Here is a 25,162-nt window from a genome sequence, read left to right as displayed (position 1 = left end):
GGAGAAAGACCTTCAGATGCGCATAGAGATGGGCGATGATGGAAAGTGCCATGTTTCAGGTGAAGGTATGGTTGTGTTTCAGAGGGAGCATGGAGCTCCTCTCACCCTGACTGATGTAAAGTATGTGTCTGGATTGAAGAAAAACTCGGTATCGGTCGCGATGTTGGAAGACAAAGGTTATGATGTAGTCTTCAGTAAAGGAAAGGTGTTCCTGAGACACATAGCCACGGGTCAAACCAAGAGGATTGGGGTTCGAATGAAGAATCTCTACAAGCAAGAGGTAGATGACTGTGCTGCATTAAGTTGCAACGCAGAATTGGTGCAAAGCCAAGATACTGGCGAGTTATGGCATAGAAGGTTGGGCCACTTGCATCATGGGGCCTTGAAGATAATGCAGCAGATTTCTACCGGACTTCCCAAAGGTAAACTTGAGCAAGTGGACACATGCAAAGGTTGTGCCTTGGGTAAGTATGCAAAATCTTCCTTTCAAGATCGAGACAGTCGAGTTGAAGCATTCTTGGAGCGAGTTCACACAAATGTGTGTGGACCATTCTCGACAGCCTCCACCGCTAAACAAAGGTATTATGTGATTTTTATTGATGATTTTTCTCGTAGATGTTGGATCTATTTCATGCAGAAGAAGGATCAAACCTTCTCAAGGTTGTGAGTTCAAAGAATTGGTTGAGAAAGAATAAGGATAGAAGATCGGGGCCTTGCGAAGCGACAATGGTGGAGAGTATGTATCTTAAGAGTTTAAGCACTTCTGTGCAGCAGAAGGAATTAAACGAGAGTTGACGGCACCTCATAACCCACAGCAGAATGGGGTGGCCAAGAGGAAGAACAAAACGATTGTGGGAGCAGCTCGGGCGATGCTACATGACCAAGGCCTACCACTTCATTTGTGGGCTGAGGCATGCAACATAGCGGTTTACTTGCAGAATAGAAGCCCGCATCGCATACTTGGGATGAAGACACCAGAGGAAGCTTTCTCCGAGAAGAGACCAGATGTGGGTCACTTCAAGATCTTTGGCTCATTGGTTTATTGCCATGTGACCAAGGATGCCCGGAAGAAGCTAGAGCCGACAGTAGAGTTAGGGATACTTGTGGGGTACACTGAGATTCCCCACAACTATCGGGTGTATTTGCCTACCAGTCAAAGGACAGTGGTTCACAGAGATCTTAAGTTCGACGAGCTGAAGGCCATGCGATTTTCCCTTGAGAGGGAGCTCAAGATGCAGGCAGAGGAGGAACTTTTGGTTCATAAGGAGGATGAGTCTCAGACTGATGCGAAGCAGCTGCATGCAGAGGTTCCAGGAGTGGAGACATCCACTCATGTAGAGTCTTCCAGAGAGGGGCGGAAACGCACAAGGGAGGCTAACAGATTGTTGATGGATGCAAGAGAGAATGTGGGAGAGCCATCTTCTCAGCGCAGACAGAGGAGGTCACCTAAGCGGTACACTGGTTACATGGCCCTTGTTGGGGAATGTGTAGAGACCGAACCATCTTCCTTTGAGGAAGCAGTGCAGCAGCCAGTTTGGGTTGATGCTATGGTGGAGGAGTATGACTCCATAGTTCAGAACAGTGTTTGGGATGTTGTTCCAAGACCGGAGAACAAGTCAGTTGTGAGTTCCCATTGGCTTTACAAGGTAAAGCATGCTGCTAATGGTAGTGTGGAGAAACATAAGGCAAGGTTTGTTGCCCGTGGTTTCTCACAAGTCGAGGGGATCGACTATGATGAGACTTTTTCTCCTGTAGCAAGGTACTCATCTATCAGATCGATGTTGGCACTATCAGCACAAATGGGTTGGAAGATCCATCAGATGGATGTGAAGACTGCATTCCTCAATGGCAAGATTGAGGAAGAGGTGTACATAGAGCAACCGGAAGGATTTGAGACCTTTGATCGTGAGTCACATGTGTGTCGACTCAAGAGAGCTTTGTATGGGCTGAAGCAAGCACCTCGTGCTTGGTACACCAGGATCGACAACTACTTCACCGGGTTGGGCTTCACAAAGAGTGAAGCGGATGCAAACTTGTACCACATCATGGTGGAAGGTAAGCAATTGATCATTGTTCTTTATGTTGATGATCTGATATTGACAGGTGATGATCAGTTGATCATGTCTTGCAAGGAGGACCTTGCAAGAGAGTTCGAGATGAAAGACATGGGTCTCATGCACTACTTTTTAGGCATGGAAGTGTGGCAGAAGGATGGGGAGTTGTTTGTGTCTCAAGGCAAGTATGCCAATGAGATACTCAGGAGATTCCACATGGAGAAGTGCAAGCCCATGCAGACTCCTCTAGCAGGTAACTGGAGGAAGGAGGATGCTACTTCAGGTGAGGTAGTAGAGGCTACTGTATATCGGCAGCTTGTGGGTTCATTGATGTACTTAGTGAACACATGACCAGATTTGTGCTTTGCGGTGAACCAGCTGAGTCAAGCTATGGTTTAGCCTACCAAGCTGTTTTGGAAGGCAGTGAAGCATGTTTTGAGATACCTCATAGGCACATCTCAGTTTGGATTATGGTACAAACAGTCAGAGGGAGTGAAGCTACAAGGCTTCACAAATGCAGATTGGGTTGGGAGTCCATCAAATCGAAAGAGCACATAAAGAGGAATTTTCAACCTTGGTTCAGCTGCAGTTTCTTGGTATAGCAGGAAACAGAGGTCAGTTGCACTTAGCTCAACAGAGGCTGAATACATGGCTGCAAGTCAGGCAGCATGTGAGGCCATTTGGATGCAAAAAATTCTAGTTGGTTTGTTTGATCAGAGGATGGATCCAACTGTGATATATTGTGATAATCAGAGTTGTATCAAACTCTCTGAGAATCCAGTATTTCATGACAGGTCCAAGCATATCGACATTCGGTATCATCATCTCAGAGACTGTGTGGCGAGGAGGATCATGTTGTTGTAGTATATTTCGACCGAGGAGCAAGATGTTGACATTTTGACTAAGGCATTGTCAAAGTGTAAATTCGAGTTCCACAGAGATAGGATCGGGGTGGCAGATAATCCCTTTCTTGTTGAGAGGGAGTGTTGAAAATAGCAACAAGAAATGCTAAAAATAGCATTGCTAAGGATAGCATTTCAGGATATATTCCAATTTTAACTTGTCCTTGAATTAAAATTGAGAATTAAAATTCGAATTTAGTCTCACCAGCTGTTTGAAAAATAATTAATTAATCCATTCTAAGTTAATTAGTTGGTGAAAATCAAACATGAAGTCTTTGTGAAGACATGCAACAGTTATCCCTTTGATTGAGGAAGTTATCCCTTAATTAAGGAGATAAGGATGAGTTGTAATTAGTTAGCTCAGTTAACTGAGTTAAGTCCAATTAGATTAGTTCCAAACAGTTTGTGGAACTGATTGTGAGTTCAGTCCGATAATGCATGCATGCATGAAACTAGTGTACTCCAGATAACTGAATATTCTCTCATAAATAACTCATACATGTCAGTTCAGACAGAGACCTAGTTGAGATTAAAGGCAAGGACAGTGTACTAACAGTTGTAAGAATTTTCCTATAAGAAAATCTCTTGCATGCAGAAGGAATGTATTCCTTGAGATTTGCACAGTTTTACAGTGTTGGAGCAGTGTGTGAGAGCAGTGTCACACAAGGTTACAGCAGGAGCACCTAGGGAAAACAGCGCAAGGAAATAGGAGGCTTGGAGGACAGAGGGAAAGGCATATGAGTTGTCTGGTATGTCTATGAGCAGCAGTGAGGGATTGCACTGAGAGCTGGATAGCTTGTGAGCTAAAGCTTTGTGTAATCCTGAGATATTTCCACTTGTATGATAATACAGATAGCGGGGTTTTTAACTGAGGCTTTCCCCAGAGTATTCTTCTGTGTTTCATGTGATTGAATCTTCTTCTTTGTTATATGTGTTCTGTTTGATCTTGCTCAAATCGATTAAGCTTCCGCAAGTTTGATAGTAGAAGTAGATCAAGTATTTTGCTTTAGTTATATTGCACTATCAAGTGATCTACAGTGAGAATTTCTACAAGTTCAATTGTATGGATATTGAGGGAAAGCTCAACATCTGGTAACTAACACCTATGAAGATCAAGATGTGCTCATCTTGGAACTAGAAGGTAGTAGTGTGAGAAGATAACCTAAAGGTCAAGAAGGGAGATAACTTTCGTAAGGAAGTTATGATCAGCTTGAAGTTTGGGAAGGTCCAATAGAAAACCTTCATTGATAAAGTCAAGATGAAAGTGATGTGCAAGATGGATGACCTGGAACCTATCGTAAGAAGATGGCTTTGTGATCTGTGATACCATGAAAGGAAGCATGCTTTGTACAATGAGATGTGGAGGAAAGAGGAAGCCATGCAAGTTATAAGGAACTGATAGTTGGTGCTTTTATGAAAGACAAGAGGACTTGTGGCGGTGAAGTCGGGAAGCTCCTCTAGGCTTGAGAGGGAGTAAAAGGAGTCTCCTTGAATAGGAACATGATCTCTTCTTTGTTTAAAAGGAGAATAGGAATGTCCTCCCTAATTAAGAGGGAGTATGGTTGGACATTGGTTCTCCCTATGTCATGTACTAGCCTAGGACTAACAATTATAAGTCTAGTGCATGCATCACGGATAGGGAGAATGATAACTTGTTTGGTTCTCCTTGTGTTAGGTACTATGATGGATTAGGATTGATGTCCTAAGTCAAATACATGGACATGGATAAGGAGAATGTTGGATTGGATAAGCATCTTAGACAGACATTCTTGAGTCATGTAATGTGATGGATTAGGATGAAGATCCTAAGTCACATGGACTTGGATAAGAATGGTCTAGTGGTCGGATTACTTTGGGTATCCTAGGTGGAGTATGTACCATGATGAGGCAGTGTGGTGTCCTATGGAATGCCTCCCAGCATTGTGCTCTGATCTTGTGAAAGATGGAGTGTACCTATCAAGGCCTTGGCTAATGTGGCAATGTTGGAGTGATGCTTATCAATCTGGATCGTTTCTTATAAGAACTTTTCAAATGGAGCATTGTCTTTGTACAGATTGGACAATTATGAATACCTCCCTAGTTAGAGGGAGTGTAGGAAAATGTAACTAACTTCAGTCTTCATAATTGTCATTTTGTCTCATGTCATGACGTAATTATGTATTGATCAAAAGAAAAACAATATTGTAAGAAGAAAAAAAAATTATATAAAGCATGGGTTTCATGTTGGAGTCTTTGGTCAATAGGTCAAGCATCCATTGCAAGCCTTTGGGATTGTCTTGAGCCAAAAGATCGTTGTCATTGTGTAAAGATCCTTTTGGGCTTCATTTTTTATTTTAGAAAAATGTTTATAGTGCTCCCAATAACAGTCGGCCAGCTTGCTAAAGTTAGCCTCACAATGGGCTTGAACAGATCTTGAGAGGCTATAAAAGGAAGACATTCCACCTCCTTTGAGAATCATCATACGCACTTCATTTCAGAGCACATTTGCGATCAAGAAGGAATGTGAAGTACAAAAGATGAAAAGATGAGTTTCGTTGAAGAGAAAACTGCCCTAGAAGACGTGGAAGGTATATAATATGCAAAATTCCTTGAATATTTTCATATCTGAAGTTGCAGGTAGGCTATATAGTTTATGATTGAAAGTCAAGAAGAGAACATGGGCTAGTTGGTTGACCTATGTCTTGATGGAAGCAAAGGGTCTTGTTTAGGTTTTGGAAGTCTCCTTTGAAGTTGATAAGAAAAGAAGTTCTTGTGGGTTTTCCCCTATTGAAGAGGTTTATCCCTGGCGTGGAGCCTATATCTTGTGTTCATGTGATTTCTATTGTTTGGCATTTATTTGACGATGAAAAACATAAACATAATAATGATAAGAAGATACTAATATCACAAGTAAATGTCATCTAAGGAAAATGTTAAGTTTAATATGCTGCCCTAACCATTTTTCAATATTTATGAAGTCCAAATTTCAACAATTTCCCTCATTTGAGTGCATGAAGTGTCACATGAATGCTTGAAATGAAAAATAAAAAATAAAAAAAGTGTACAAAGATTAGTTGAAAATGAAAAGAAACTGAAAAAAAAAATGCTTTGAGGTAAAAGTAATCTTTATCCATTTCAAAACAATTTCAAACACATTTTCAATTTCAAAATAAAAACTTTAGAAGTGTTTTGCTTTAAAAAAAAAAAAATTTTCAGATTTCAAACAGAAACTTTTCATAAAGACAAGCAACAATCAGCATTCTCAAGCACACAATCAGTCATGTCTCTTTTCAGGACCATTCACATGAATGTTGTTGACATCGTGTTGCAAAAATATCATCAAGGTTCTGGAAAAGCAAAATATCGTAAATAACCGGAAAATGTCAGCGAAATAAACAAAACACAAAAATATCCGTTTTTTCAGTTTTTTAATATCTAAAACAATAATAACATCAAATAAATGCATTTCCACATATATATGAAAATAGAAATAATATATAAGATGTTTAGTGCCACATCACATATCAACATTGAGTCATATCCTAATTCCTGAGTTCTAACTCTTAAATCAGCCTCAAAATATCAACAAAAAATATAATAGATGTATTTCTTCATCATGAGTCATCTACAATGAAATTAGATTAAATTAACTAGTGCTTTCCTCTACCTTTTTATAAGCAAAGGTAATTGCCCCAGAAATGGTTTTTCCTCTAGAGAAGAAGGCCCTAGGGCTGCTGTTGGACAAAATGAAAGAACAGGCAGAAGGTAGACTTTGACATCCTCTAAAAGAACAGGCAGAAGGTAGACTTTGACATCCTCTATCAATGCTACTAGTAAGTCCAATTCGCTCTGGAAAAGTCCTTGAAGGTGGTGCCCTGGCTCACTCCCAGCTTCGATAGTCACCTCCTACTCCTCTCTCTCATGCTACTTCCTCTAGTGCCTCTAACCAATTATGGTACAATTCCATGACAGGCCTCTTAGTCTGAACCCTCCGTGCAAAACCAGTCTCCTCCTCCTTTGCTCTCCAAAACTTTATTTCTGTTTGCCAAATGAGCAAAAAAAAATCACTTATGTGCCTCTACCCAAAGCCCCGGTGACATTTTCAATCACCGCAAGATATTATTGCATTTTTTTTGTTTCAGAAAATGCCGTGCTATTCAATATTGAGAATATAATTTTGCCTAGAAAACCGTGACACCATGATATTATTGCGATGTTGGCAACATTGATTCACATGAACACCAGTCAATCCAAAGAATCACTCCTAAATTCCAATAAGGATATATATACCAGCCATTAAAGCTCAGATTTGTTTACAAATGTACATTAAATGTATTGATCAACTTCACATTTCTTTCATGAACCTAAAAGTTAAAACCAAAAAAAGTTGGTTTTTCCATTATGCACCTAACAAAAGCATTCAGACGTTAATTGATGTTTATCTAGGGTTTCTAAGACTGTCATGTACTAATCCAACCCAAAAAAGTCAAGAAAATGTTTTAGGGAGGCCTGATTTAGCCCCTGCATAACCATGTGTGCAGGTTTTATGCGAACAAGAGCACCTTGGCTGCAAGAAATGCCAGGAAACCTATGACCAGCGCACATCTGTTCTCAAAAAGGTTGCGCCCAACACACACCTGTTTTCAAAACAGTCATTCCGAGCACACATATGTTCTCAAAACAGTGGCACCTGTTCAGCTAAAACCTCAAAAAAAAGGAAAAAGGAAAACAAACAGCTATAGAGGGAGGGCCTAAACCATAGGAATTGCCAACTATCTAATGGGACTGATAAACTATAGGAAATCAGGAAAAATGACAAACCAAACTAAAGGAAGAATCTCTAATAATATGATTTCAATTGAAGCAAACAAGTAGGATAGAGAAGACCATGAGAAAGAGGTGAAAAGCTGGAATTACTCCAAGAGTCTTCACTTTAAGGCGATAGTTGAATCAAAGGAGGAGGAGCAGCACCCAGCACCAACAGCTTCAAGTACCTACACACACATCAAACAACCATAATACCTTTACTCTTTCTCAAGAAATTAACCTCATAATCCACAGTTCAACCTATAAAACTTACAAATTGAAATCAATACAATGACAGGACTTTGATATATAAAATCAACTAGATTGAGATAACATAACATCAACTAGAATAATGAATTCAAACATAACATAAGAGCACAATTTACAGGGAGTGGGGGGTGTGTGGGAACAAAAAGAAGTTACATCGTAAACCTCTCAAGTTCAATAATGACCTTCAAGCCCTAAGGAAGGTTCCATCCCACATGGAATCCTGAGCCTCCAATTCTCCAACAAGAACTGCAGCACCTTCATAATAAGATATCAAAGCAAAGCAGATGTGATGTAAACCCTAGCTTCAACTTGAGGAAACAAGCTGACACTGTAAGCTTAGTGGAGAGAAGTCCCTTTCTCCTCCTTGAGACCTTGTATTTATGCTAAAACATTAGGTTTTCAAAGAGAATCTCTTTTGGCATGAGTGCCATTGGATATTTACACATCCACAGTCGAAAACAACTTCCCAAACCACATTTTGTTATAGGTTTGATTAGGAAATTTATATTGTGGTGGCTTTGCGGATTGTGCACATGGGTTCTAACCCAAAAGCTACACCATGGACCTAGATTATATGAAGTATACCCATGCCCAGAGTGTCAACATCTCTAAAAACTAAGATCGTGACCTGGGGAATGACAGACTACAGTATAAACACTTATTTAGGAGGATGGTGAAGGGTGTAAGGTGCATGATGAAGGTATGTATGCAGGTGTATCTAGAAAAACCCTTGATCTCATATAGGATGACCAGATTAGAGTACTAACAACCAGCAAAGAAACCAAGAATGATGCCCTAAGAAAAAAGGTAGAATGTATTTAATGCTTGTTTATCGAAACAAGACAGAAGAAAGCAGATATTTATGGAACTTGAAGAAATCCCCTTGGAACTGAAAAGGGACTTACGATGCAAAGTAAGAATGAGATATATAGAAAGCAAGGGCAAGAGCAAGTTAAATTAGGTTGATCGAAAGTCTCCAACGCTTACAAGAAAAATGAATGTGCAGAATGATGGAGTAAATGAAACTACAGCAGAAAAAGTCATCGGGCAAGTAGGCATTCATGAGAAGGCTGTACAAATAAGGGTTAGTTAAAAGAATTGTGGCTCCCAAAATCTAAAAAAGGATAACATTAATGTGTCTTAGAAAGCATGACATGGATAAACCAAAGATAGTTTGAAAGAGGCATGGAAAAACTCAAGAAAAGAAATGTATGATAAGGGTTCTTTGTTGGCTCAAATACCCATTGAAGTTGATAAAGAGCATAAGGACACATCCAAAGGCGCTGCTAGGGACTTCCATATAGATGGTGCAACAGATGCCAAGAAAGTAGAGGTTGATGTTTAGAAAAGATAATGTGGCTAGCTGCAAGGATATGTAATGAAGAATCTTCAAAGGGGATAGGAAAGGAAAAATATAGAAAAAATTGAAATTAAAATTATAACAATGTCCACTAAAGACCACACTAGGTCAAAAGGACTAGAAATTACACTAATCATGAGAAGCCCATACAAAAAATAGGGTGGGTACAGGAGGCCCTCTAATTTGAAAAAAGAAAGAACAACAAAGTACACCAAAAAATGACACAACATAACCTGTATGTACAAGTAGGTTATCCCAGTGGGGAAGCCCTAGAAAGTGGAAGAGAGCTTGTCAGTGAATCTAATTTAAGAAAAGGGGGAAATGACTCTATAAGCAAAGATCATGTTTCAAATATTGTTGATACTGCACTTTTGCCAGCCCAGACTGCCGCTCAGGTTTCAGCAATGGGACTGGCTGCCCCTGTTGTAATTAGGAAAATTGTGTTTTTCAAATTTTTCTGATGCATGTGAAAAATGGCAGTTGCTTCTGGTTGGAATAGAAACTTCCTCTTTCAAAAACGGTGGCTCCATTGATGTCTATGTGCTGTGATTCTGCCCGATTTGCTCTTCCGAATTTCTACCAGATGATGGATTGGGTATATATTTAATATTTATAATGCTTATTCTTTCCATTGGTCCATATAATTTTTGCTAAAACCTACATAATTTTGTATCATTCTATTCTCAAACACAATGCAATCTTGACTTTTCCTTTTCGGTTTTTGGCTACCTCGCTAGTTTTTTATTTTGATCAGGTCCGGTATGAATTGTTGCGATGTCCCTGAAAAACCACGCAGGGACTGTATAATTATTATGGAAATGGATGATTGAACTTCCGGCAGCTTTTGCCTCAACACCCTTTCTCAGCACTAAACAAGCGTACAATATTTAAGAGCTGAAAGCTCAGCAATCAAGTACAAAGGTTGGCACGATTAAAAATAGGGTTGTGCAGAGTATGCACAATGTTTCAAACACAATTAAGCTCTCAGGTTCTTTTGTAGAGAGGAATGAGCTTCTCGGTGCAAAACGTAAGACTGGACTATCTGAATTGTATCTGGAGAAAGCTTAGATTATGGTAGCATAGGTTAATAACGATTTGAAGATGAAGCAAATTTACTTGAAGCAGGAAAACAAAAAGCATCCAATTAAAGAGAGTAGGAAGCTGGAAGGCATTCTGGAGGCAAAGGTATGCTTATTTTACCTACTTTAGCCAAGCAATATCATTTTGTTCAAACTTACGTGGGAGATTTGTTGTTCATAGCTAAGAAGTTCTAACAGAAAACGATCACACACTAGACATCTTATTAGAAGAAACCAAATCTCATTCCTAGCATTCTGCTGAGCTAGGAAATTTTGATCAGATGAGCAGTTCCCTCTTATATCAGGTGAGCTAGAGAAATTTTAAACAGAAAATTGCCTGAAAAAGAGTAAGGAACGTGTCTGTAAAATGAAATTGCCAAATAATGTGACCAAAGAAACAGTTGTCTGCATCTATCTGCATTACGTAATCACACACGTCATACAGGTATGGTGAACATATTTTAGTGCAGAGGATCATAGAAAATATTTGCTCATAAATGTTTAGGGGATAAATTACCATAGCCCACCAGTCATTGTCAAGAATCAACCTCTTAACTATATCAGCTATGTTTGAGATTCCCGAGTCCCTCCACAAGCCAAACATGAACATGAGAAATTCCATAAAAATTATACAATCCTTGCATGGTGTCTTGCTCGGGGACATCAGAATTATTCATACTAGAAAAGCTCAAAATGAAAAAACTAGCATTGGGTTTGAGAATAGAATGTTGCAAGGTTTTGGCAAATATTACTTAAACCAATGGAAAGAATAAGAAAGAAAGAAATATTATAAATATAAATCCAATAAATTTGGTAGAATTTTTGAAAGGAAAAGGCAGGCACACTTACCACCAATTTAGCATACAGCAAAACCATTTTTTTTGGAAGGGGAAAAGTTTCTACTCCAACCTGTAGCAAGCACCATTTATCACATGCATCACAGTAAACCCAATTAATCACAACATAAGCAGCCAACCCATATCTGGATCTGAGTAGCAGTTTGGTCTTGAAAAAGCTGTGTATCAACAATATTTGAAACGCAATCTTTGCTCAGCGGCATTTTTTTCCTTTTCTTAAAATTAGATTTTGACAAGCTTTCTGTTCATTTCCCTTTCGTTTCCTTTGAACGCTCTCTATCAAAGCGCTCGAACTTCGCTTGTTTCAAGATATCCTTGCAGCATCCACGTTGTCATCAGCCTGATCTTTCATGGCATGTTTTGCACCATCTCTGTGGAAATCCTTCACAGTTACTTTGGATGCTTCTTTATGCTTGTACTGTCTTTTCTAGAGGGTTCATCCTTTTGTGCTGATACTTCAAAGAGACTTTTATGAAGAAATGAAAGAATAGAACCACCAGATACTTGATATGACATTATAATCTGCCTGGAATATGCCATACAAGCCAGCCAAAATCACACTCATGAAAAAAGGCTATTGAATGAAATCCATTCCATGAAACTAATAAAACAAAAATAGGAAGGGAATTGCTTACCTGAATAATAGATAAAGTACTCAAATCAGGTAGGCTCTCTGCTTTAATCAAATCCATCTGACTTTTAATGCTTTCAAGTGATGGGGAAGAAGGATGAATGCCTAAGTCAGTGTAAACTACAGCTTTTTGTGGTTAGAAAGAAAGTCAAAATTCACTTTAACACCGGATCTCAATTTCTTCTTTTCTTCAACAGTCAAATAAGTACCGGCCCTTGTTTCACAGAAAGTGCTTCCTCAACCTTTGCACCAGTCATAGCCATCACATTTTTGTTTGCAAAATCAACGGCTCTCGCTTCTCTTGCTTCTGTTCCAGATGAACTTTCCATTGCTATTGAACAAAACTTTGCAGATGGATCTGCATTTACTGGTCTGGCAGTCTTCCGCTGTATATGCTGTTTGAATAAAAAAAAAAGTAAATGACCGAAATTATTGATATAACATTTCTCCATTAGTCTTTTCGTTCACCCAAATGATTTCATCAGGTAATATTTTTGAGATATGTATGGAATATAGAAGTGAAATATACCTCCATAGCCCCCTCATTTGTGCATTTTTGCAAACTGTAGTTCTGCAATGGCATCAGAGCTTTCTGTAGCAATCTTGATGGCGGCCGCTCTTGTGCTAATAAAAATTACCAACAAAATCCACACTTTCAGTTGTGTGGGCTCCCAGCAAAAATCAGGTTTGAATAACCTGTACAATTCGACGCTTGAAAAGCAACATTTCAAACACCTTTTGCAAACACTGTACAGCTAAAATGCAAAATCAAAAGCTCAGCGCCATGGGGACCACAATTAAAGCTTTTGTTTGAGTTGTGGGGGATTCCCAGCAAACATCACATGGACAGCTGAAAAGCAAACATCACATGGGCAGCTGAAAAAATATTAAATATTGTCTGGACTAGAGTTGTCCCAGATAAAAACAAAAGGGGCGTGTATTTCATTATTTCTAAAATTATCAATCTAATGATTAAAGGGTATGGGCTGAGTTTATTCAATATTGGCATTTACTTTGAGAGAACTTTAGGGCAACTGTAGATGTGATCTAATAATTTCTTTGATAATTGAGACTTTACCATCGAGATGGGCTCCAAAAGTTTAACATCGAAACAACTGCACAGCATTAACAGTGCGTGATTTACGCATCACCCACTTATCACACAAAACACTTCAATTCCGGTTCTGCAGCAATTCTATTTGCAAAATTTCAATAACAAATTATAACGGTATGTTTAAAGTATATATAAGTGTAGATGAAGTGTAAATCAATTGGTTTTGCAAAATTTCAATAACAAATTATAACGGTATGTTTAAAGTATATATAAGTGTAGATGAAGTGTAAATCAATTGGTTTTGATTTTTATTATGTTTTAAGTTTAAATTTTATGGAAAAGAGTTAGAATAGAAACATTATTTTTAAAAAATTAAATTATTCTAACCAATCAAATTCAACAAAACTTCACACCATTTTGATAATACCATCTCATTTATAAAAACATCATTCTTCTCTCTATTGAAATTGATCCCAATCTAAACTTAACCTGATGGTAAACCAAAAAATAGCAGTACATCCAACATCTATACATAATCACAAGTATTTTCAAGTTAAATATAATTACATTTATACCCACAAAATCCAAGCAAGTACATGAGCAATGAGAATACAACAAAAATTCTTATTGTAAGGCTGAATCACACCATGATATTCTATACTCTGTTATGGTAACTGGTATGATTGTTGCGGGACTTCCTTTGTAGATTAAAGCTGCCACATGCTACGGGATGTGTGTTTTTGGAACAACGGAAGAGGCACAGATCAAAGAGCTAAGTTATTGGTTTTATGGTGCATCTTATAAGCTAAGTTATTGGTTTTATATTTATTTGGTTAGGGTTTTCATATCTGAAAGTTTTTGAAAAATCTAAAAATCTAAGGCTACTATTGATGGGATAAATGGTACTGACTGGATAAATGGTAATGCCAGGTTGGATACATCATCCCTTACAAACAAGAAAAACGGGATTAATGATATTATCTTTTACTTCAGGCAATGTATTTCAACACATGTATTTAGAAATATGAATACAGAGACAGATCACCTACTAAAAAGAGGAGTTGTTGCTACACCAGGTATCTTGTACCATGAAAAAGGTATCTTGTACCATGAAAAATATATGGAGGAGAAACCAGGGAACATTCCTTGGTATCTTGTACCATGAAAAATATATGGAGGAGAAACCAGGGAACATTCCTTATAAACAAGAAAAATGGGATTAATGATATTATCCTTTACTTCAGGCAGAGTACTTCAAAACATGTATTTAGATATATAAATACAGAGACAGATCACCTATTAAAAAGAGGAGTTGTTGCTACATCAGGTATCTTGTACCATGAAGAATATATGGAAGAGAAACCAGGGAACATTTCTCTCTGGCTGGTAATATGGCTATTTTTGTGAGGATATCCAGTACACAAGCACTTGTTATTTGTGTTAGCATTTTTAATTTTATTTTGATTTGGGTGGTTAGATTAGTACAGAATATGTAAGACTAAGTATATATTTATCGAAGCTGTGTCTATATTGTGGAAGGACTATGTTATATAGTCAATAAAAATTGGAAGATATAAATATGTTGATTATATAATAAAAAACATTTTGTATTATGTAAATATTTTTCTATGTCACATTTTTTCTCATTCTGAATAAATAAACAAAACAAAAACTACATGCCAAGAGAAGAGATGCGCAACAAGTCTCCATAGAAAAACTAGGCAGGAAGTGGTGCAACGTTGGGGCACTGATATTAATTTCATGTTAATATATACATGGTCACTGATGTTAGAGGTGATCTTCAAGCCTTCATTTTGAACTGTCTTGGAATTTTTTCATTTGTGATTTCTGAAAAGGGATTCTTGGTTGAAATCATGGGATTCAGGGTGAACTTGGTTTCATAATTAAATTTGCACTTATCACATATTTCAAATATTATGTCACTAACATTACTCATAATTATCGAACATTTTATTCAAAACCGCATAGACATAAAAAAAAACAGAGGATAAATTACATGATCAGATTGAATATGCTGCCTTTAACTTGAAGGAAAATGGAAATATATGGTAAAGAAAGGGACTTTAATGGCAGTGAGGGAAAAAGAGTTCGCTGTTTACCGATACTAGAGTCTTTTCAAGGCATGAGGTGCAAAGAACCAGTTCTCAATGACAGTTAAGATCAAATTATATATATAAGAATTGCATATACATTCCATGAACAACAAAATATTTTGAGCCATATTAGTTTAAAATAATTGTTTTGCATAAGGACCAAAAAGGAAATGTGTCGGGGAAAGACAATCCACAAACTATGGCAAGCCACAATTGATTTCAATGTAATGTATGTGAGAGCTAGGATGTGTACAGATTTTCAGTTGCTCAACATTATACCCAAATCTTAAAGAAAGATAATAACAATTAAGATTTTGAATATGATATAAATGAGTATGATTTTATTTAAACTTCATATTATTAATTTGTTTTGATGATTAATTTAATTGGTTGAGATCTGATTGCTAAACAAATCTCTTTTTATTAGAAATTCACAAATCAATTCTATACTCTCAGAATTAAACTTTGTAAATTTTTATGATTTTTTTACACTATATATATATATATATCCCACCTTAACCTGTATAGTACTGCAACATAACCCCAATATTCCTTATTAAGGAGAACATCTTACAGAGGAAAACATCTCTTATCTAGGCCAACATCAGAACAAAACAAAAAATGCTAACCTCTCATCACTGAAGACATTTGTAAAAAATATATAACCAGCTGAGTTGCGACATAAAAAGTTGGGGCTAGCATGGGAGAAGATAGTATCTCTGGTAAGCGCATCGTGTAGATTAAACAAGAAGAGAAAAGTATACCTGGTATATCAGCCAAAACAACTTCTGTGCAATCCTTTTGAAAATGTCCTGGTACACTGCAATTTTAAGATCCTGACAGATTAATAAAGGACATTTGTAAGCCAGGTATACTAAAAGACTTTTGTTGACCAGATATAAATAATAATCATATTCAGGGCAGATTGAGCAACAAATGATGAGATTCTCATGTATATCCATAATATCATGATAAAAATAGAAGATTACCGTAAACAGCATATGACTCAAAGACTACTAATCAGATCACATGTAATATAAAACCCATTGCCAGCACCATCACACATTCAAAAACAGAATAGCCACACATAATTTTAATACCAGTTATGAAGTATCATGGCTTAGACAAATTGGTTTATATGGGGTTTATTTTTGGTCGGATTTTGAGTGTAAATTGGTTTATATGGGGTTTATTTTTTTTTTTTTTGTTAAATTTTGAATATAAATTTCATAAAAGAGATTCAAGATAGAAATCATTTTGCGAAAATTAAATTATCTCAAAAAACATCTAAATCCAACCAAATCTCTACAATCTTGATAACAACATTCCACTGTGAATTCATCATTCTTCTTTCTAAACTGAACCTAATCACAACCCATTGCCAGCACCATCACACATTCAAAACAGAATAGCCCCTACATAATTTTAATACCAGTTATGAAGTATGAGCTTTCACAAATTGGTTTATATGGGGTTTAGTTTTAGTCGGATTTAGAGTGTAAATTGATTTATATAGGGTTTAGTTTTTGTTAGATTTTAAATATAATCTCATATAAGGAAAAAAAAAAGAAAAAATTAAAAATGGAAATCACTTTGCCAAAATTAAACTATCCCAAAAAATATCTAAACCCTACTAAACGTAAACCTCCACCATCTTGATAACAACATTCCACTGTGAATTCAATCATTCTTCTTTCTAAACTGAACCCAGTCACAAAAAAAAATACAGGTACACATACCATCATACAACATTCAACAAAACAATTCTGACCCGAAACCTGATAGCAGCAGACACGCACGCTTGAAAAAGGTGTCTGCAACCAATGGCACGAAGGATGCACCAATAGAACGGAAATTCTGTCATACCAATTCGGAAACTACTTGTACCGCCACTTAGACCAACCAGTAACACTGGCAAACCACCCTAATATAAACTTCAATACAACTTTAGGCAGAATGAGCTGAAACCCACTTACAATATATGGGAAGGCACCGTCTACACCATCTTTGGAGGAATGATTGCAGACCTCCCCCCTCCCATATCATCCTTCTTCATCGTCCACCCACCAGAGCTTTGATGCCTATAACTAATACACTGGTGTTGATGTTGGCTGAAAATGATATTAGTTCATAGTAAGTATGGTGGTCTAATGATTAGATGAGGAGGTTTAGACCTTATAAATTGCGTGATCTAATTCTGAACAAATTCTGAACACTGGTGTTGATGTTGGCTGAAAATGATACTAGTTCATAGTAAGTATGGTGGTCTAATGAGGAGGTTTAGACCTTATAAATTGGGTGATCCAATTCTTGCTGAAAATGATACTAGTTCATAGTAAGTATGGTGGTCTAATGATTAGATGAGGAGGTTTAGACCTTATAAATTGGGTGATCCAATTCTGAACAAGAGATCCCATTTTGAACAAGACTATATACACCTGGAATCTACTCTAAACAAAATTTCTTCCATTGAAAAAAACTAGTCACAAAATAAATCATCGCAACAGCCATCCTTTGTTTCTAAGACACCAGTACCACCCGTACCAGACCATCCTTTATTTCTCTTTGTTTCTCAGACACCAATACCAGATCTCCATAACTCGAAGCCGCGTCCTCTTTTTGTTTACCAATCAAATTCACGCCACACATTCCATTGCATAGACCATGAACCTTTCTCCACTGTCCCAAGCCCCCACCAAATCCCTCTATTCACTCTCTCAATCAAACACGGTAACAATAATGTATGCATAATTCCCCGTTCCTATTCATCAGACCAGCCCCTTACCTACCATTAGTAATTATAACCACAATCTTTGTTACCTGAGTCACATTTCCGTCGTTAACACCACCAACTTTCACCATTTCTCCGCTGCCTCGTTGTTGTCAACCTTTTTCGCCATCGCAATCAAGAAATTGATGCATCCGAAAGGTGGTAAGGCGGTAGTTTAAAGAGCTTACAAATTAGTTTAGAAAATAATAGAAATTTTAGCAAGATTATGATAAAATTTGGCAGAAATTTTTGAAAATCTGAATTATAACTGTCAAGCTTCAGAATTTTTGGTGCCCCAAGTGTTTTTGATGTCATTGAATCACACTCCAACGTTTTGATTTTTTGAAAAATTATGCCATTCCGAAAAAGAAAGAAGGGAAAAAAAATGGAGGAGAAGGAGGAGGTGATTCTTGAGTGAATTTGTGTCATACAAGGCCATTGGATTAGTTGGTGAAAACAATTTTTTTTTGTTTACATTGTTCACATACTTATTAACTTTATGTTTCATTGGCATGTTTAGAGATTACAGTGGTAGTGGTTAAAATCCATATGAGCCAAATCCAAATATTGTTGAAGTATTTTTTGCAATGTTATTTGTTCAGATTAATCTTATTTTTCATTGGTATGTCTGGAGATTATAATGGTAGTGGTTGAAATGTCTATAGATTAGTGGTTAAAATTCATACGAGTCAAATTCAATTATTACTAAGGCATCTTTTGCAATGTTATTTGTTCAAATTAACCTTATCTTTTATTGATATACCTAGAGATTATAATGGTAGTGGTTGAATCCACCTTCGCCGAATCCAATTACCAATACCATAAATGTTAAAAAAAAATCAAACAAATATAATTTCATTTTTAATTGACCATACAATCATATAGATTCTTGCAAAGGATTGAGATCATGAATGAGAAGATCAAAGTAACATTGGCCAAAGCTAAATATGATGTCTTTAAATATTTGAAAGTGACTTTCGGGTAGGTGGTTACATTTTCAACCCCTTAATAGAGAATTAATAATATTTTTTCCTTCTTGCATAAGGATTTCATTTTCATTAATTCTTAATAAGAAATTACAATATCTAGTAATGGAATTGAATAATATTTTATTGATGTAAATTATTAGAAAGACCAAAATTTCAAAAGAAAGTAATGTATTTATTTAAAAACTATAAATAGTGTAGTTATATAAATTAAATGGTTGGTAAATGCTCATAGACATTCATTCATGATAAGCATCAAGGCACTCATGATACATCTCACATTGCTCAAATTATAACTTTATATTAAATTATTATCAATTATAAAAATAAAATAAAATAAAAATTAATATTTGAGTTTTATATTTGTATATATATGAAAAAGCACCCCCATGGGGGTGGAGAATCCAAGGTTGTCGGGAGTCATGTCTGGTCTCCCTCCAAACCCTCCATGTGTGTGATAAGAAAGTGGGTTGCATGGTAGGGCATGTAGTAGCAAGTTCGTGTGAAACCTTGCATCAACGTTGGAGCGCATTTATGCGAAGGAAGGTGGGAGACGAGTCTCATACGGCAATCAAGGGGTATCATAATGTTATTATGGCAATGGCAGTTTGGGGTGAGTGTTTCAGACTGACGCCTTAAGCCAAACTCATGGCTCGTTGATGAGTATTGGAGATTTGAAGGGGCGACGTGCTACACCTCGAACTATGACAGGGGTGGCAGAACCTTATAGAAGGGAGCCTCTGGTGCCTCAGTGTTTTTCTTATTCTTGTATTTCATGTGGCGTCCTTCAGATGGTTATCACCTAGTAATTTGCATGAGTTGTGGTTTATTGTTGGGTTTGTTCCTAGGACGCCAGTGGATCTGGGTGGAGTATCAGTGGGGAATTGGGGATGCCTCTACCCCAATTATCTTTCTTTGCATTCGGTGTGTGTTATACTATGGTTCTTCGACCCACTGGTGCAATCATGTGTGGCCTTGAAAGCGAATTTTTCTACGAGCATCTCAGTGTACTCTTGTGGTGGTGCGCTCTGTTGGGGCTGAACCAGTGCTGGGTGGCCAGAATTGGGTGTGAAAGGGGCTTAGCATTGAAGAACATCATGCTCAGTGGTGGGAAACTGCTACAGGGTGAAAGCATGAAGACGAGTTACACTTTTGGGCGAAATGTGGTGATGGAATTTCAATCTTTTCCTCTTTTATTGAATTGAAGCCCTCAAAATTCATATAAGCACAGTGAAATTTGACTCGGAGTAAAAAGACAAATTGTGGAGAATTATGTTGTTGTCATAATGATATTTTTTGAAAAAATATTTAGTGTCGTATAATCAATTTTCCATTAAATGAAATGCTTGTCCTTGCAAATTTTCACACATCTTAAGAGGTATGTGTGTGTTCACGTAGCATAACTTAGTCTAAAATGTGTAATTTTTAAAAAATATATATATGAGCATGATCTACATGGAGAGAGCTAAGTTTTTCATATTAAAAAAAATATTTTTTATGCAAAAATATATTTTTTATTATTTTTCGAAGTTATCGAAGTAATATTTCAATTGCATTTTGTAGACACGTGTGTTCACGTAAGGTTTTTTTCAACTATTTAAATAAATTGAAAAACCAAAAGTACCCTTTTGAAGAGGAATTGTAAACGAAGATAGTGGTATTTTTTTGAATTTTTTTCATTATGCATATTTTATGATATTGATTTTTTATTCAGCCTTGTTAAAAGAGTTCAACAAAATTTCAAACATTATATTTAAAAGAAATTAGATGAAAAATATCATATGAATTAAACAATGTCAAACTCTATAGAAAAATCTTGTAGATTCACAAGCTCATGCAATATACTAAAGCACAAGACAAGAATCTACTTCTACTTTCAACCAACGAAAGCCAAGAAATCGATGAAAACAATATGAACAAGAAGAAGATAAATCAATGGCACATAACACAAGATGTATCTAGGGAAAGCCACTACTCCAAACCCCGCTATCTGTATTGCATATATCAGAAATATTAGTAAAGATACAAAGCTTGTTCTCACAAGAACAATTCCACACAAGTATGCTCAACTCTCTAACTCACAAGCCTAATATTAGCCAACATGTAGCCAATTTCCACTGCCTGCCAAGGCCCTATTTCCTTGCACTATTCCTAGGATGAATAGCTCGTATTTAAAGGGAATTCATGCTTCCAAAATAGCGTAATCCTAAATTAGGTCATTTTCCTAATTGCATGCATGATCTATACAATTCAGTAAATCATACAATTGATAGTACATTGTCCCTGCACTCTAGTCTCAACTAAGTCTTTCTCAGAATTGATATGCATGAGTTTTTGATGAGGGAATCTTCAGTTAACTAGAGTGACACTTGTGGATGCACTAGTGCACCAACTCACTGTTAACTCTCTATTAGTTCCACAAACAATTTGGAACTAATTTAACTGAACATAACTTAGTAAACTAAGTTAATCTAATTACAACTCAATTTAAACTCATACCGGACCCCTAAAATTTAGGGAGAACATATACCTTACTACAAAAAGACTTCCAAGTTGAAATTCCTAAGCTAATTAAGTTAATTAAACTTAATTAACTATTTACAAGTTGCTATGAGAATAGAATTCGATTTTAATTCACAGTTTAAATTCAAGGACAAATTTAAACTGGAATTTCTTGTTGTCATTTCTCAACACTCCCTCTCAACAAGAAAGGGATTATCTGCTACCCCAGTCTTGTCTCTGCGAAACTCGAATTTACATCTTGACAATGCCTTTGTCAAAATGTCAGCATCTTGCTCCTCCGTGGGAATGTACTCTAACAACATGATCCGTTTCAATAAACAATCTCTGAGATGATGATATCATATATCAATATGCTTTGACCCATCATGAAAAACTGTATTTTCAGAGAGTTTGATACAACTCTGATTATCGCAGTAAATCACAGTTGGATCCATTTGCTGACCAAACAACCCAACCAAAATCTTCCTCATCCAAACGGCCTCACATGCTTCCTTACTTGCAGCCATGTACTCTGACTCTATCGACCTGAATGCAATTGATCTCTGTTTCCTGTTGTACCAAAAAATTATCGATGACCCAATATTGAAAATCCCTCCTAATGTGATTTTCCGGTCAGATGGACTCCCTGCCCAATCTGCATCCGTGAAGCCTTGAAGCTTCACTCCCTTTGTTTGTTTGTACCATAATCCATACTAAGAAGTGCCCCTAGGGTATCTCAATACATGCTTTTCTGCCTTCCAATACAACTTGGTAGGCTTAACCATCGCTTGACTAAGTTGGTTAACTGCATAGCACATATTCGGTCGTGTGTTCACCAAGTACATGAGTGAACCCATAAGCTACCTGTAAATAGTATCTTCCACTACTTCCCCTAAATTAGTATCCTCATTCCTCCAATTACCAGCTAGAGGAGTCTCCATAGGCTTGCAGCTCTCCATGTGGAACCTCCTGAGTATCTCGTTGGCATACTTGCCTTGAGACACAAACAGCTCCCCATCACCCTGCCATACTTCCATGCCCAGAAAGTAATGCATGAGCCCCAAGTCCTTCATCTCAAATTATATTGCAAGGTCCTCCTTGCAAGACTTGATCAATTGATCATCACCTGTCAGTATGAGATCATCAACTTAAAGTCCAATGATCAACAATTTACCTTCCATTACTATGTGGTACAGGTTCGCATCCGCTTCACTCTTTGTGAAGCCCAACCCGGTGAAGTAGTTGTCTATCCTGGTGTACCAAGCACGCAGTGCTTGCTTCAGCCCATACAACACTCTCTTGAGCCGGTACACATGCAACTCACAGTCGAAGGTTTCAAAAACTTTAGGCTGCTTTATGTACACTTCTTCCTCAATCGTGTCATTAATGAAGGTTGTCTTCACATCCATCTGGTGTATATTCCAACCCATCTACGGTGATAGTGCCAATATAGATCTGATTGATGAGTACCTTGCAACACGAGCAAAGATCTCATCATAGTCAATCCGCTCTACCTATGAAAATCCACGGGCCACAAATCTAGCCTTATGCTTCTCCACACTACCATCTGTAGCTTGCTTTACCTTCTAAAGCCAACAGGATCTCACCATTGACTTGTCCTCCAGTCTCAAGACCACATCCCAAACACTATTATGAACTATGGAGTCATACTCCTCCACCATGGCATCAACCCAAACCGGTTGTTGCACTGCTTCCTTAAAGGAAGATGGCTCTGTCATAACACATTCACCCATAAGAGCCATTCATCCAGTGTACTTTTCAGGTGACCTCCTCTATCTGCATTGTGATGTGGGTGCTCGCACATTCTCTCTAGCATCCGACAACAATCTATCTTCCTCTCTGGTGCACTTTCTCCCATCTCTGGAAGACTCTGCCTAAGTGGATGTCTCCACTTCCGGATCCTCTACATGTGCCTTCTCCACATCAATCTGAGGCTCCTCAACCTTAGGAGAAAAAATCTCCTCAACCGCATGTAGCTCAAGCTCCCTCTCAAGGGAAAATCGCATGGCCTTCTCGCATCGAAAATGACATCCCTACAAGCCACTATCATCATGTTGGTCGACAAGTACACCCGATAGTTGTGAGGTGTATCATTGTACCCCACAAATATCTCCAACTCTGTTGTAGGCTCAAGCTTATTTTGTGCATATTTGGTCACATGGAAATATACCGATGACCCAAAAATCCTGAAGTGACCAACATTTGGCCTCTTACCAGGATAAGCCTCCTTTGTTGTCTTCATCTCAAGTATCTGATGTGGGCTACGGTTCTGAACATAAACCATTGGGTTGCATGTCTCAGCCCACAAGTGTAGTGGTAGGCCTTGCTCATGCAACATCGCCCTCGTTGCCCCTACTATGCTTTTGTTCTCCCTCTCGGCCACCCCATTATGTTGAGGGTTATGGGGTGTCGTCAACTCTCATTTAATCCCTTCCGCTGCACAGAAGTTCTTGAACTCATTTGAGACATACTCACCACCGTTGTCACTCCGTAAAGCTTTAGCCTTCTTGCTCGACTCTTTCTCCACCAATGCTTTAAACTCACAAAAAATTGTGAAGGTGATCCTTCTTCTGAAGGAAAAATATCCAGCATTTACAAGAAAAGTCATCAACAAATATAACATAATACATATGTTTGGTCATGGATGTTGTCGAGAATGGTCCACACATATCTGAATGGACTCACTCTAGAATAGCCTCTACTCAACTGTCTTTGTCGTGAAAGGAAGACTTGGTGTATTTGCCCAAATTAAACCCCTTGCATTTATCAACTTTCTCTAGTGTACCTTTGGGAAAACCGTTGGAGATTTATTGCATGATTTTCAAAGCCCCATGATGCAAGTGGCCCAATCGCTTGTGCCACAACTCGTCAATGTCTTAGCTCTACACCATCTCTACTTTCTTGCTCAAAGCATCATAATCCTCTACCTCCAGCTTATAGAGATTCTTCACTCGAATCCTTATCTTCTTTACTTGACTCGTGGATATGTGTCGAAGGAACACCTTTCCTTTCAAGAATATCACATCATAGCCTTTATCCTCAAGCATGGCAACGGATACCAAGTTCTTCTTCAGCCCGGGCACATACATAACATTCTTCAAGGTGAGTGGAGCCCCATGATCCCTCTAAAAAGTAATCTTGCCCAATCCAGTAACACCATACTTCCCGTCGTCACCCATCTCAATATACATCTGGAGATCTTCCTCCTCTAGGTCACTGAATAGCTCCTTGTTGCCAGTCATGTGGAATGAAGCTCCACTATCTAAGTACCATGCACTTCCCATCATTGATGACACCATACATTCAATGAGGGAAAAGACCAATTCGAATTGAGAGGCCAAAGCCTCACCCGCCGCTCCTCCTGAGGGCTTCTTCTTCGACTTCTTGAGTGGACAATTTGTAGCAAAATGGCCTAGCTCATGAAAATGAAAGCACTTAACTTTCATCATGTCTTTCTTCTTACCTCCATCATAAGAATCCGATTTCGTATGGGAAGATTTTCCTTTCCCCATCTTTGCCTTAATCACTAAGGCACAGTTCTCTTCATTGTCAGTCTTTGATGAAGATCCATCCCTAGTGTTCCTCCTGATCTCCTCCTACTTCAAATCCAATCACATTCGTTCCTAATCCGAAAGCTTCTCCTGACCATTGACAAAGTCCAGATAACTATGCCAACTCTTTGGGAGTCCTAGAATAGCAAGGCTCACCATATCATCCTTGGCAATTGTGATTCCAACATTTCCAAGTTCATCATGACACTGAGTGAACTTGGTCAAG

General features: G+C 37.7%; 1 long non-coding RNA gene across 23 annotated transcripts; it reads right to left on the bottom strand.

The window, feature by feature from the left end:
• Positions 1-6,517: 6,517 nt before the first annotated feature.
• Positions 6,518-17,881, bottom strand: LOC149206595 (uncharacterized). Of its 23 annotated transcripts, none has more exons than XR_016252566.1 (8): positions 17,083-17,581; positions 15,871-15,942; positions 12,468-12,562; positions 11,943-12,333; positions 11,300-11,833; positions 7,823-7,929; positions 7,498-7,572; positions 6,518-6,973 (listed from the first exon to the last, which is right to left on the bottom strand). It is a non-coding gene; the product is annotated as an uncharacterized LOC149206595 (long non-coding RNA). The 23 variants fall into 23 exon arrangements; XR_016252570.1 differs by having other exon boundaries at positions 7,853-7,929; XR_016252565.1 differs by having other exon boundaries at positions 7,498-7,929; positions 17,083-17,583.
• Between the last annotated feature and the right edge of the window lie 7,281 nt (positions 17,882-25,162).

The sequence above is a fragment of the Pinus tabuliformis genome, chromosome 1_2, assembly GCF_031772625.1.
Source record: "Pinus tabuliformis cultivar Carrire ecotype Pingquan chromosome 1_2, CPIR1, whole genome shotgun sequence".
In the NCBI taxonomy this organism is placed as follows: Eukaryota; Viridiplantae; Streptophyta; class Pinopsida; order Pinales; family Pinaceae; genus Pinus; species Pinus tabuliformis.
The sequence above is the reverse complement of the archived record's forward strand: the minus strand, read 5'-3'. Positions and strand labels throughout refer to the sequence as shown.